General features: G+C 41.4%; 1 protein-coding gene and 1 non-coding gene across 4 annotated transcripts in view; one reads left to right on the top strand and one right to left on the bottom strand.

Moving 5' to 3' along the window:
* LOC126336494 (phosphoinositide 3-kinase adapter protein 1) overlaps positions 1-15,067 on the top strand; it is a 391,158-nt gene that overhangs the window by 142,351 nt on the left and 233,740 nt on the right. The window lies entirely within an intron of this gene.
* Trnat-cgu (transfer RNA threonine (anticodon CGU)) lies at positions 2,646-2,717 on the bottom strand. The gene has a single exon. It is a non-coding gene; the product is annotated as a tRNA-Thr (tRNA).

Genomic DNA, 15,067 nt, shown 5'->3' with positions numbered 1-15,067 from the left:
ACAATGTAAATAATTACAACAATGTTTGACAACTATTTGTTTGGGCTGCAACCTTATAATTATTTACTTTAAAGCCCAGCACTCCATTGACTAAGCGTTTTCTCCGTTTCCGTATGGACTGAGCCGTTTCTTTCCCTGTACAATTTCTTTTGCTGTATAACTGAGTTTGTCTTTTCCTACTTACTATAATACAAAATATTGGATCTCTTCCGTTCTTTAATATACTGGTAAAATTGAAAAAAGTGGACTAAGTTCTTTCTTTCTCTAAGCCCTAACTCTCTAGTCCCCCTTCCACTATCTTATTACATTAATAATTTCACGCTGCTGCGCTTCATGTCTGAAGCATTTCGCAAACTCTTCAAGTTTTTGAAACAGATTTTGCACCTAAATTGGTAATAACGAAATCCCCCGAGATTCATTTTTGGTAGGCGCCATTCTGTTGGCAGATTTTATTCCTGCAATTAAACAATTTTAAACAACAAAAACAAACATACAGGTCCAACCGTGCAGCTCTGTTTCAAAGACCAACAGATATAAGCACCGACTCAAAAATTCTTAAATGCAACAGTTTCGATAACATATAATAGGAAGAATTTACCATACACAAAAAAAGGTAGGAGAAGGAAAACAAATAATAAACGAATACACAACACTCTGCAATGAAAAAAAGAAAACGAAAAAGAACTATCAGAAGATCAAGGAACGTACACACACACACACACACACACACATACACACACACACACACGCACGCTAAGCCTGCTGCCATTACGTAAAACAAGATGGCGGAACAAATTAATATCTGTTAAATAGTGAAACAGTGCGTGTTAAAAAGTACAGTTTTCTTACCCTTTAGAGTTCACAGAGGCGCAGAAGCAGAATCAACAAAAAGTAAGTCTATTCAGTTGTCATAAACAGGCCCCTTTCCCACTCACCAATTTACAAAGCACACTCAAACATTTTCAAAAACTATTAATTTAACTTAAAAAACGATAACGATTGGTAAAGAATCATTGTTGACAGCAAAACATAACATTAGCAAAACAGGAGAAAGCAATAGTTTCATTTCAGGCCTAACATCGATAAATATACGTTACGTAATACTGAAAAATCCTGAGTAATTGTAGGTGACCAACTGGAGCGAAATATCGGCTGTACTGCGAATGGCAGACAGTCGCATAAATATCAGTATGTGATAGTGAGGTACGTACTCTTCTGATAGTAATTTTACAGTTGTAAATAGCACAATCTCAAAATCGTGTGTATTATCATGCAAAATTTCTTTATATGTTACTCGACTGAAAACAAATGAATCCACCGACAATGGTGTTAATTGCGCCAATACATGTTTGGCTGGAAAATAAGAATAACTCGCGTTAGCTCAAGGCAGAAACTTATTTCCATAAATATGTATTAGGAAGCAAACACGGAAAAAAGTGGTCGTCAGCTAAAACATCAAAATATTTTCTGTAATCTGGGCGACGTAATTCGAAAAAATGCACGATGTTTGCAGACTCCATAGTGACGTTAGTTGCTTTATTAAAAACAGTAGTCGAAGTCAATCTGGAGGATTTTTTTCACATCTTTCACAGGCTCTCATACGAAATCAAAGTTCCGTTAGTCTCGTTAACGTATCGATCATTTTATACAAGTCGTTTGCGTCTGAATGCTTGTGCAATATCAATAGCGAGGCCAGCCACCTATTTTGTGCCATTCTTCATATCTTCTTACCTTTGTTCGGCATTCCTTGTTTAGCTGAAACTAATCGCACCCCTTTTGATTTTGATGAAGTTGAGTCCTGCCCCATCCCGTTGTCGGAGCTGATAATCCAGTGATAGAGCGCGTACAAGCAAACAGAAAGGTCGCAGGATCATGTAGTTTCTTCAGGATTCCACGTCAAATTGTAGGTCCCTAGGTCCCATTATCTCGGAATGTTTACTGGGACAGGTACACTTGCACCAGCCCGTTGAGCCATGCGGACCAGTAATGTAGATAATTGATAAGGTTGGCAACTTAACCAGACGACACCTTCTGTAGCAGCACTGAGCACGGTGCTGATTCCAGATACACTTCACAAAGCCGAATAAGGAAAGCTATTGATTTAACGATTCGGTGCTGTGTAAAACCAATACAGCATTATTGTGTTGTTTTTGTTTTCAAGATCTCTTTAAAAAATATTTATGCGAATTCAAATGGTTCAAATGGCTCTGAGCACTATGGGACTCAACTGCTGTGGTCATCAGTCCCCTAGAACTTAGAACTACTTAAACCTAACTAACCTAAGGACATCACACACAGCCATGCCCGAGGCAGGATTCGAACCTGCGACCGTAGCAGTCTCACGGTTCCGGACTGCGCGCCTAGAACCGCGAGACCACCGCGGCCGGCTTATGCGAATTCCTTTCTTGCTTCATAATGAGTGAAACAGATACGAAAGTAGATTTATTGTACTGTCGTTGTTTAATTCAGTCATCTCTTAGTTAGACTACAGTTTCCCAACATTCAGATTCGCAGCTTTGGTTGCAGTAACTATACAGTATTTTGCATTAATTTTTATCAGCTTAAGTTCCATTATATCAACTGAAATACAATCAAGTAACGCAAACCTACCAATTTAAAATGATTTCTCTGTATTAAAAAATTAATGCCTCCTGTGAGGTTTGAACTCACGACCCCTGGTTTACGAGACCAGTGCTCTGCCACTGAGCTAAAGAGGCGGATAGCAGATTAAGACTATATACAACTTCTTCTTGTCCTTAGACATGCGTAATGTTCATAGACATACGTAAGACACTGTAATTCATGAACTAAAATACATTAATGGCAGTAATTCATTATATTACAATTCACTTGATTATTGCTCCAGAAAAGTGAGCGTTTCTAGGGATCGTGTATGTGGTGCGGCTTTTTTCTCGTCAGATTTTACACACTTGCGGGTCACTGAACGAGGGTTTAATGCTTCCTGTCATAAGTTATCTGTCACGTGCACAAAATGTCTGCCGCCTGCCTTTCATCAGCGTGTCTGTCGCTTGTGACGTCAGCCCGTTAGTGTACGACACGCCGTTCATGTGTCGAAAGACGAACATAAAGAGGAAAGTCAGAGCTACTGTCCAGACGCACAAACACTTAACTTTTTCCTTCGCTACGAGTGTGGAGAGCCACTTCAGGCTAACTCAAGTCGCAGACTATTCCACCGTGAACACCCGTAAGAGAGACAAGTTTCGTTCACTTGCAGTTATCCTATGGACGTCGTTGACTGTGTATCTTTTCTTTAGACTGTTCAAAACAGCCTGGCTGTTTCCTTTGGCAGAACCCCACTATTGTTTATGTTACTTCTATTTACGTTGTACGATCACTTGACTCGTTCCTAAAAAAAAAAAAATGGTTCAAATGGCTCTGAGCACTATGGGACTTCACATCTGTGGTTATCAGTCCCCTAAAACTTAGAACTACTTAAACCTAACTAACCTAAGGACATCACACACATCCATGCCCAAGGCAGGATTCGAACCTGCAGTCACGCACTCGTTCCTAATTTAGAGCTACAGTATGCCGTAGTAATCTGCCTTCATGCTTATGGAATAGTTAGATTTCTTTTTAATTACAATTAATTATCTTTATGTAAAGAAGGATCGAGAGGAATGCGACAAAAAACAGTAAGCTAAAAGGGCAGGAGGGGATTAAAAAAATGTTCGCAAATCTTACTCCGCCACACAGAAATGTCGACAAAAAATAGTAAGCTAAAAGGGCAGGAGAGGATTTAAAAAAAAGTTCGCAAATCTTACTCCGCCACACAGAAATGTTTCAATTTAAAGAAAATCAGAAAATGTAATCTACGTATACTGACTAGCAGCAAATGTGCCCAGTGCCTATGGGTTTGCTGCATATAAAATAACTTTTGCTGCTGGGTGCATGATTATCGATTTATTTATTTCTTACACGATGTGAGAAAGAATATCGTGACTGGCAACAGAAAACGCGTCTTACAACAAATTAAAGGTAACAATCAATGCAACATCATGTAATAGAAAACATCATACATAAATGTCGTAATTTACGAAAATTATATTGGAAAATGAAAATCATTTCCCGAAAAGCATCGTGCAAGAAATAAATGAAAAGAATGTAGTGACTGCTTACAGAAAACGGTGTTAACTTACCCACTATTTTTTTGTAGTCACAGGCATTCGCCCATCACTTTTAACAGGTAAAATAGAAAAAAGTATCCAGGATCATTTGTCGTTATATTAATAAACTACTTCACCGGTTCGCTGCTATTCTCTTTGCAACCGAAAGCGGGAAACGGCTCTTAAATTGAATTGAAATGTTACCATCCAGTGAACGACTTCTATGAAAGAATTCACATTTGTTTAAACGTTCCTGCCTGGCAACAACTTATGCACAAGTCTCAAACAAACTGTAGTCTCTCAGTTAAGTATTTGAAGTTATATACTTCAAAATGGTAGCTTTACTACTCTCCATAATTAGTCCTGTTGGCACAATTCTAAGTTTTATTGTTTACAAAATAGTGCCTCCTTTCCTCCACATGAACGTAACAGCATCAGTACTTGGCCTTGTATATTTGGAAAACGAAAGTTTCTTTATTAAAATGCAAACAGCATTTGCTATTATTGCTGTTATCATCTAGTTCATAGGTAGGTACTGTAATAATAGACATATCAAATCCCAAAGTGAGGCTAATAGGCGGCTTATTTAAATACACACAGAATTTAGTCATAGCGTTTTAACTATCATTGCCAGTATGTCAGATTTCTTAGTCACCCAGTGTTGTACTCGCTTATGATCCCTAACCAGAATGCAAATTCCTTCTGAAATTTTTTCTTCCATAGCGAAACAGATTAGGATATTTTTCTGTTCTCGTTTAACTGAAGAAAATAAAATTGATTAGTGTGTTTTTTCTTTTTGCCTTATTATATGTTGCCCCTGACATAACACGTGTAGCCATTCACCTTGTGTTTTAGCCAAGTGTGATAAAAGAGAAACATGGCATAATTACATACAAAATTACTATATTATCTGCAGAAGAGGTATCTTAACATTCAGATTTCTAATCGATGTTGAAAATTTCTCTTTTACAGAAATGATTTTCTTGCTATTGTAAGTCTGCATTTTGTATCTTCTCTACTTAAGTGATGTTTCTACTTTCACTGTCTCATTTCCTAATCTAATTCCTTCAGCATCGCTTGATTTGATTCGACTACATTCCATCACCATTGTTTTACTTCATTTACGTCCATGTTATAACCTCTTTTCAAGATACCATCCATTCCGTGGAACTGTTTTATCAAGTCATTTGCTTCCTCAGACAGAATTACAGTTCATCAGCAAAGCACAGAGTTTCATTTCTTTTCCCTGAACTGTGGTCTCCTATACTGAGTGAATAACATTGAGGTGGGGTTACGCCTCTCTCTCACTCTCTTTCGCCTCTTCGACTTTTATAGCTACAGTCTGGTTACGGTACGAATTATTAATAACTCTGGCTATCCGTCCTTTAGTGTTCCTGTTCTCAAAATTTCAAAAGATTATTGCATTCAAAATTACCAAAAACTTTCTGTAAACTTACAAATGCTATAAATGCACGTTTCTCTTTCTTCAGTCTCTCTGCGTCGTAGTGACAGTATTACATCTCTTGTTCACATCTCCGGAACCCAAACTGACCTTTCCCTAGGTCGGCTTGTACCACCACTTTTCCATTCTTCTGTAAATAATCTGTATCAGTATTTAAGGTCCGCAGCTCGTGGCCTTGAGGTAGCGCTCTCGCTTCCCGCGCATGGGGTCCCGGGGTCGATTCCCGGCGGGGTCAGGGATTTTCTCTGCCTCGTGATGACTGGTTATGGTGTGTTCTTCATCATCAACTAAAAAGAACTTGCAATACGGCGGCCGAACTTCCCCGCATGGGGCCTCCCCGCCAACAATGCCATAGGATCATTTCATTTCATTTTCATCAGTATTTAAGCATTTCTGAATTATTAAACCAGTGCTTTGGTAACATTCACACTGGTATTACTACAATCTCCTCGAAATAACTAACGACTTTCTTCTTCGTTCCTTGAGGTAGATTAATGCCGGAATGAGTACTCAACCCAAGACAGAATTTTGCAAACTGGAACTGCGCACAGAATGAACTTTCAACATCGCTTGAGTGAAGTTGCGTTCAACTGGAGGGTACCAGGAACGCTTAGCCCTGTATAACTTCAGCAGAGTGCGGGAGGTCGCCACCGGAATTCTCTGACAAGCGGAAATGACTTAATTCGGGCGCGGCCGGTGAGCGGATAGCCGAGGCTCAGATGTTTACATTCTCCGGGGCGGCGGTTCGCCTTTGTTCGCCAATTAAGCGCCCGGGGCCGAGGACATAGTGGGCGCTGTGTCCCACGGCGAAACCGGATAGCGGCCGGACGGAGCAAGTAGCAGAGGGAAAGTTCTCCGTCCGTACCGTACACGGCTAGAGGCTGGTTCGTGGGGAACTAATTATGCAGTAGCTCCACACACTTGCGATACGCGTTACCCATCTGTGGAGAGAACTGGCTGTGCAACGTCTCTCATAGGCACGCGGTATCGGATAAAAAGCATCAATATTTTGACTTACTGATACTTTGAATTATCAATACTGTTGACTTATCGTTACTTTTATTTACCGAAACGTCGTCTTTTCGATGCATCTACTTACCGATTGTACTGTTTCTCCTGGGTGGACTTGGCTTTTAAAAAATGTAAACTAAATATTACGATAAACTTCATAATAATCGATAAGTACGCCACAGGAGAAGAGATAAAACAACAATGGACATGTTATTCCATGGAGTCTTGCGCTTATATGCATGAACTATCTTTCCTTTGTCTTTCACTTATCTTATCTGCTTGGATTCGGACCTCAGAGGACGTTCTTGTGTATAGCTCATATTACTGTGTAAGTAGGCTGTTTAGGTTTTTTTTATTGGTAACGCCGCCGCCACGTAGCGCTCTGTATAAAAATCACTGGCTGTGCCGTGTGCAGTCTGTGGCTGGTTTGCATTGTTGTCTGCCATTGTAGTGTTGGGCAGCGGCAGTTGGATGCTAACAGCGCGTAGCGTTGCGCAGTTGGAGGTGAGCTGCCAGCAGTGGTGGACGTGGGGAGAGAGATGGCAGAGTTTTGAAATTTGTAAGAATTGGTGTCATGAACTGCTATATATATTATGACTAGTGAGGTAAATACATTGTTTGTTCTCTATTAAAATCTTTCATTTGCTAACTGTGCCTATCAGCAGTTAGTGACTTCCGTAGTTTGAATCTTTTATTTAGCTGGCAGTAGTGGCGCTCGCTGTATTGCAGTAGTTCGAGTAACGAAGATTTTTGTGAGGTAAGTGATTTGTGAAACGTATAGGTTAATGTTAGTAAGGGCCATTCTCTTGTAGGGATTTTTGGAAGTCAGATTGCGTTGCGCTAAAAAAATATTGTGTCTCAGTTTAAGCACAGTCTTGTATAATTTTTCTAAGGGGACGTTTCAACTGTACCAGGTGATAATGTAAGTTGTACTTAAAACCCGAAAAATATAATGGTTATTTTGTCAAAAGAATTTGTGTATGTGGTCAGTCAATTGCTAGTCTGATAACCTGGATTGCCTTAAGCAGATATGGGCCTTAACAAATAATTTTCATTGTTAGGCTCCATCTTATAAAAATCTTTAATATCTTTCTTTTAGCTCATCTACGAGACGTGCCATCGGTTAGGACAATTAACCTTATTTCAGATCTCACGAGATCGAAGGCAGCTACTAAAAATTTAACAGTTTTACTTACAGATTTTCGTATATAACGAGATAACATCCGAGGCAGAAAAGGTCTGGTCACAGGATTCCAGTTCCATTATAGGATTTCATTTGTAGATGCTACTCTTGTTATCTTATAATGCGGAATCGAGACGAAACCACAATGTTAAGTTACATATTGCAGTAGTGCACATCGAACAGACTTGGCAAATATTCTCTGGTACAATAAGCACACGACTTCTCACGAGCCTGGAATAATATCCGTAGTGTTGGATAAATAAGAAAAGGACAATTAATTATCGACTATTACGTAACTACCCTGGGAACTGAGCTAGTTTACTGAGTGCTTATTTACGTCGGGCTAAATCAAATAAAAATTACACTGTTAATAATGTTCCTACATTAGTTATTTCTCTTTTATGCTGAGCCATTGTATTAATTTGTGTTTATTTTTTATATAAGTCACGGCTCAAAATTCATTATATTACATTACACTGATAGCAAAGAAAAAGAGTCACAAATAATTTTTACTTTATTACATTACACGGTACTCCCTCTTATCGACTCTCCTACTCGATACACCGAGTTACAGATACTGCAATTATCGGCACCGACTCATCGACACTCCAGTTTATCGATACTGTGCCTTATCAGATCTTAGACTTAGACATGCTTCTACTCGTTGACACTTCTATTCGTCGTCGCTTTTATTTGTCGTCGTTTATACCTGCCGACGCTTTTCTACTTGCCGACGCTTCTAACTGTCGATACTTTAATAAACGATCCGCCAGGGTAAAGCAGCTATAAGAGATGCAGCCCTAGACACGACAGGCATCAATAAGTGGATCAAACCCCCAAAAAAAGCAGGTTTTATTCAGAATTACAGTACACAATATTACCGCCCCCCTTCTCTTTATTACTCCCCAATCTTTTGCCTACAAAACGTTATTTTTCAACATAATTGCGACGGCCTTACGCCACGTTATGGGAGGGACTGTATGAATGCACGATACCGCTCTACTGATCGACGTCGGAGCCAACGTCTTCCATGTACTGCTTCCCATGGAGTGCATCCTTCACTGGGCCAAACAGGTCGAAGTTGGAAGGTGCGAGATCCGGGCTACAGGGTGAATAAGGAAGATAGGCTCAACGAAATTTTGTGACTTCCTCCCTGGTGCGAAGACAATGTGAGGCCTTGCGTTGTCATCGAGAAGCATAAATTCGTTAGCATTTTTGTGGCGACGTACGCGCTGAAGTCGTTACTTCAGTTTCCCGAGTGTAGCACAGTACACTTGAGAGTTGATTGTTACACCATTAGGAAGAACATCAAACATAATAGCCCGTTCCGAGTCCTATAAGACGGTCGCCATCACTTTGCTCGCTGGGGGTGCAGCTTCGAACTTTCGTTCGCAGCCTCGTAACGTGCAACATGATCCTTCGTTGCCCTTTGCGCTCTTCTGCTAGCTGGCGAGGAACCCAGGGAGTACACAGCTTTGAGTAACCAACTGGTGAACAAGTGTGTCAGAGCTACACTACCAACAGAGACATCCAGTTGAGCAGCTAGGTGTTTGATTCTGATCCGTCGATCGCCACGAATGTGTTCGCACCTTCCAAGAATGCAGGTCATAGCTGTGTACTACTGGCCGGCACGCAGGAGATCGGACAAGTTTACGCGGTCTTGTTGCGGTCATGACAGGTGCCTCGCCCAACGACTCGCCGTGGTTCTGTTGACTGCAAGGTCCCCATAGACTTTGGTTCAAATGGCTCTGAGCACTATTGAACTTAACATCTGTGGTGATCAGACCCCTAGAACTTACAACTACTTAAACCTAGCTAACCTAAGGACATCACACACATCCATGCCCGAGGCAAGATTCGAACCTGCGAACGTAGCGGTCACGCAGTTCCAGACTGAAGCGCCTAGAACCGCACGGCCACAGTGGCTGGCCCCCGTAGACTTTCTGCAAGTGCCTACGAATATCTGCAATATTCTTTTTTTAGCCAAAAGAAACTCAATGACCACTCTCTGCTTGGAACGCATTGTCTTACAGACGTGTTTTTCATTTCGACATTTGACGAACAGCAGTGTTAATAACAAATTCAGTCATGTATGAGAAAGTGATATTCCAAGACGCATTTGTCAGAAACAAGGTAGAAATATCTGCGCATTACTGTAGGCGTGACCGATATATGTCCACCTCAGTGCCAGTTGTTGTGTTGGGTTGTTCTAAATGGATGTTCTACGTATATTGTTCGATATGTTTACATTTTTTTAATTTTAGCTATCAGAAAATGGTTCAAATGGCTCTAAGCACTATGGCACTTAACATCTGAGGTCATCAATCCCCTAGACTTGGAACTACTTAAAGCTATCTACCCTACGGACATCACACACATCCATGCCCGAGGCAGGATTCGAACCTGCGATCGTAGCAGCAGCGCGGTTCCGGACTGAAGCGCCTAAAACCGCTTGGCCACAGCGGCCGGCTTTAGTTATCTTTGAATCTTGTGTTATATTTGTGTTTTGTTTTCACTTTTACCGTGTTTTATCCAAGATTTAATTATTTTATATTCGAAATTATTTCTACATTATTTTTGTAATGCTGTTGCAAATCTATACAGTAATAAAGAAGCGCATAATCGTTCGAGTCAAAGAAATGCTGAATATACTTTGATTTTGTGCATCAATGAACGATGTTTTCTAGGAAATGACGTTTTCGACAGACCTTGACGCACCGTCCTAACGTACATTAAAAACGGTACAAATTTTATGTTTAGTTTTTATTGTATCGATTATCGTTTCAATAGTATTTGTTCAGAAATATTAAACTCACTTTGTGGAAGGGGGTGTTTCACCCCCATTAAAGAGCGTATGGGGAAGTACAGAACAATAAGTCTCTTATTTTGCTCTGCACTACAGTATGTTGAAAGCCTATCAAGAATCGAAGTGTATCCCCTGGGTAGCTTTATTTGTGAGTCTCTACAACAGATCGCATCTCCAACACCTCACTTTAGTCTTCAGAGTTTAGAATGTGTAGCAATGCAGTGCAGCAAAGTGATCTGGCTCTTTCAATAAACGTTTCCTACTATTCATCATTTTGTTTTGCAGCTCCTTCTATTGGCCGTGTTTGCAGTTAAAATTGTTGGATGTGAGGTTCGCCAGTTATGCAAAACACCGTTTTTTCTCAGTACCCAAACATGTTTCGGCATCACTGTGCCATCATCAGTGGGTTTTCGTTTTTATTTATTCGTTACATATGGTGTGCATGAATTTTAGGGATCACTTGCGTGTTAATTACTACGGGTGGCTTGTCATGTTTTCACACAAGTGATCCAGAAAATACATACACGCGAAATGTTAAGAATATATAAAAACGAAAACCCACTGATGATGGCACAGTGGTGCCTAAACATGTTTGAGTACTGAGAAAAAACGGTGTTTTGCATAACTGGCGGACCTCACATTCAACAAGTTTCCTACTATGTTTATAATGTAGATAAGTAATCTTAGGAGCCACACCTCCGATACGAAGTGCGTACGTTCTTCGGTCGCTGCTGCGACCTTCGACTTCGAGCCACTCCGCCGAAGAGACAACGGGAAGTTCCATCATCCATGCAGTGTTGACAGCGCTGGCCCTTGACGCTATACATCAAGCAAATGGGCTAAGTAGGGGAGCAAGAAAGATCTATTTGTGATTTATGAATAATGGTCGTACGTCGCAAATCGTTCTTTCGCTGCGACACTCAGCCCGCTTAGTCGTTTTTGCCGTTCGATAATCGATGCGGAACCGATCTCTTTTCTGACGCGTCGCCTGTAACACGCGCGCACAGCGTGTGCTCGTGCCACTCGAGCCAAAGTGCTGACTCAGCAACAGCCGGCCGTTGTGTACATCTGTGTGTGTGTGTGTGTGTGTGTGTGTGTGTGTGTGTGGAGGAACGCGAGTTCCCTCGCGCAGCTGGCCCCTGCTTTGCCCGCTAAATATAGCAGACGTTACGAGCGACGGCCCGCTAGAAAATATTCGCACATTCCGCACTTTGCACTCCTGTGAGTCGCGACGCGAAGAATAGCACCTTCTGCTGTTGTCTCGTATGGCAAAAAGGTGATCCTTCTGTGCCGCACTCCCTTCCTCACTCCCTCCCCCCCCCCTCTCTCTCTCTCTCTCTCTCTCTCTCTCTCTGTGCCTACACTACTCGTAACACACTCTGGCAGCGGGTGGTCCCCTTGACAGGTTCGTCCTGGCTTGTGCGTTCGCTCTCAGCGCCACCTACTGTAATATTCTGACATGCTGCTTCACCACATTTATAAAATCTTCTTCCAGGAAGAGGTTGATAACATTATGATCAGCCAGAGCGGAGAAGATAAACTGCGGAAGTAAATGTTTATTTTAGACGAATTCTACGCGAAACAATAGGCCGCGTCTAAATGGTCCACAAGTGTGTTAATCAAAATTATGACGCCTTACCTTGATCTTCTGCTGCGTCACCCCCTCCACGTAATCTCCTTCGGAGCGAATACATCGACGCCGACGTTCCTACTGTTGTGATGATGCAAAATTACTTTCGTCTGGTCACAACTGTGGGTTCTTTGATCGCTCTGGGAGAAAGCTCATCAAACTAAAATACATGAAATATTAAATCACTTTATTACATTAACGAGTATAAGATTTTACTTATCTTTGACACACTCCTTTGCCATAGGAATATTGGAAAATTTACAACTGTCATGGACTAGCAGAGCGTCACTTGATGCACTCAGAAACAAACTGTTGTCTTGAGGTACGAAATGCAATCTTTACCAAGTACATTTAATCTGAAACTGCCCTATTCGATGATGTTGACTGCTGTAGCTGTGGTCTCGAAATGGGCAGAGCCTTGTTAGCTCCATACTATCCAAACGTCAGGAAGAGGCGCTACTATGCTAAATGGCTCTCAGCACTGTGGGACAACGTCTGAGCTCATCAGTCCCCTAGACTTAGAACTACTTAAACCTGACTATCCTGAGATCGTCACACACATCCATGCCTGAGGCAGGATTCGAACCTGCGACCGCAGCAGTCGCGCGGTTCCGGACTGAAGCGCCTAGAACCGCTCGGTCACAGGGGCCGGTGCTACTGTTCTAAGAGAGGCATAGACTACAGGAGCGCTTCCTATGTGTCGTTGCGGTATGCGGTTTTTAGCAGAAATTACCTAAATAATGTTAAGTCGAAAGAGGACGTGAATTATCCCGGTGGTGTACTCAGTCGTTCGTAAGTCACTTCTGTATACTTTTCTTCTCAGTTCCTTCCCTCGAACACCTCAAAACATCGCTACAGAACTCTCTATTGGCCGTCTGTCCAGAAGGGGGGAACTCTTTATGAACAAAGCTGTCAACACATTAAAAAACATCCACCATCATTTATATTATTCTTGACTTCTCGAGCCATTTTTTTGACCGAGGCGAAGAAGGACTCTTCCATTGAGACGAAAACTGCTTAATTTCAGAGTAATAACCAAGAATCCAACTTTCGTCACCAGTGACATCCTTTGAAAGTAATCCTGGGTTATCTTGAAGCGCCGGCCTGTGTGGCCGAGATGTTCTAGGAGCTTCAGCCTGGAACCGCGCAACCTCTACGGTCGCAAGTTCGAATCCTGCCTCGGGCATGGATGTGTGTGATGTCCTTAGATTAGTTAGGCTTATGTAGTTCTAAGTTCTAGGGGACTGATAACCTCAGATGTTAAGTCCCATAGTGCTCAGAGCTATTTGAAACATTTTTTTTGTCTTGAAGCAGTTGCTTAAGTTCCCAGCAGACCCGACACGATGTTGCTTCTGATCGTCACGAAGCAGTCGTGACGAAAAAACTTTTTCGCAGTCCTCTCACGTTCAGTTATTTTGACACAATACGGTCACATCTAACAACTCATTCCCAAGGTGTTGCAGAAGTGTTGGTGGACTCTTTACGATCTTGCAGAATCACATTTTGCAGCGTGATGCATTTAACTAGAACACTGATCACTTGTCGTTATTCGCCCACTTTCGAAACTTATACCAGTCGTATATCTGCGTCTGACGCAAAGCGGTTGTCTTCAAAAGTCTGCTTCCCCCATTAGATGCGATTCGGAATGGTTTTGCTAGGTTGGAAAGTCACATGATATTGATGTAATGATACCGATTCGAATCGCTAGTTGTCACTACGTCAACTACGTTTTCAAAGAATCCAGCGAAATGTTCGGCAGGTTTCAGTACAACTCCCATATTATTATTTACTATCATTATGATAAAACAGAAAATACGTGTGTTCTTCGTTGACGGGCAAAAATATTTTAACAAACTTAGCTGTTTTTGTAATGTTCTGGGGACTGATGTCCTTCAGATGTTAAGCCCCATAGTGCTTAGAACCATTTGAGCCATTTGTAATGTTCTCGTCAACCACTGTAAATGTGAGGATGAATTTCAGAGTTCGTTAGTGTAAGGAAGTTATCTTGGAAAGGAATGTATGGACGAGAAAAGGTGGCCCATAATGATAGGTGCGACAGAAGGCCAGCATTCTCAAGGATTTTTATGAACGCACGCAGCATGTTTCAACTGGAAGAAGTTATACGAGGTGCGACAATAAAGTAATGAGATTGATGTGAAAAAAGATGTTGCTTACCATTTTAGTCAAGTTTAGTGTTGTCTCCTTCAAATTAGCTCCTTTCTAATTGCACACGCTTTTTCCAGCGTTTCTGCCATTGGTGGTAACATTTCTGGAACTCATCTTCTGTAATATCCCCCGAGACCCTCGTCACAGGTTTGGGGCATTTGTATTGTTTGAAAATGGTGTCCCTTGACAACCGTTTTGACTCTCGGAAATAGAAAAATCTCGCACAGAGCGATATCTGGTGAGCAAGATGGCTGTGGGAGTACTGAAATTTGTTTTGAGGTTAAAAATTGCTGTACTGACAAAGCAGTATGGGATGGCGCATTATCGCGATGCAAAATCTAGTTATCAGCAATGTTGGCACAGACATCAAGAACTTTACGAAGTCTTTCTAAAATTTATTTGTAGTAATATTGGTTAACTGTTTGTCCAGGAGGCACTCACTCTCTGTGAACAATTCCCTTGGGTTCAAAGAAGTACACAAGTATGCATTTCACTTTTGACTTTGACATGCGAGCTTTTTTTGGTCTGGGTGATCCCTTTGAGCCACATTGCGAACTTTTCGTTTTGTCTCTGGATCATACTAAAAAAACCAACTTTCATCACCAGTGATAACACGGCTTAACAATTCTGAATTTATTTCCGTTTGCTCTAACAGATCGGCTGCCACATTTTTCCGTGTTTC

Source organism: Schistocerca gregaria, chromosome 2 (assembly GCF_023897955.1).
Source record: "Schistocerca gregaria isolate iqSchGreg1 chromosome 2, iqSchGreg1.2, whole genome shotgun sequence".
Lineage (NCBI taxonomy): Eukaryota > Metazoa > Arthropoda > Insecta > Orthoptera > Acrididae > Schistocerca > Schistocerca gregaria.
The sequence above is the reverse complement of the archived record's forward strand: the minus strand, read 5'-3'. Positions and strand labels throughout refer to the sequence as shown.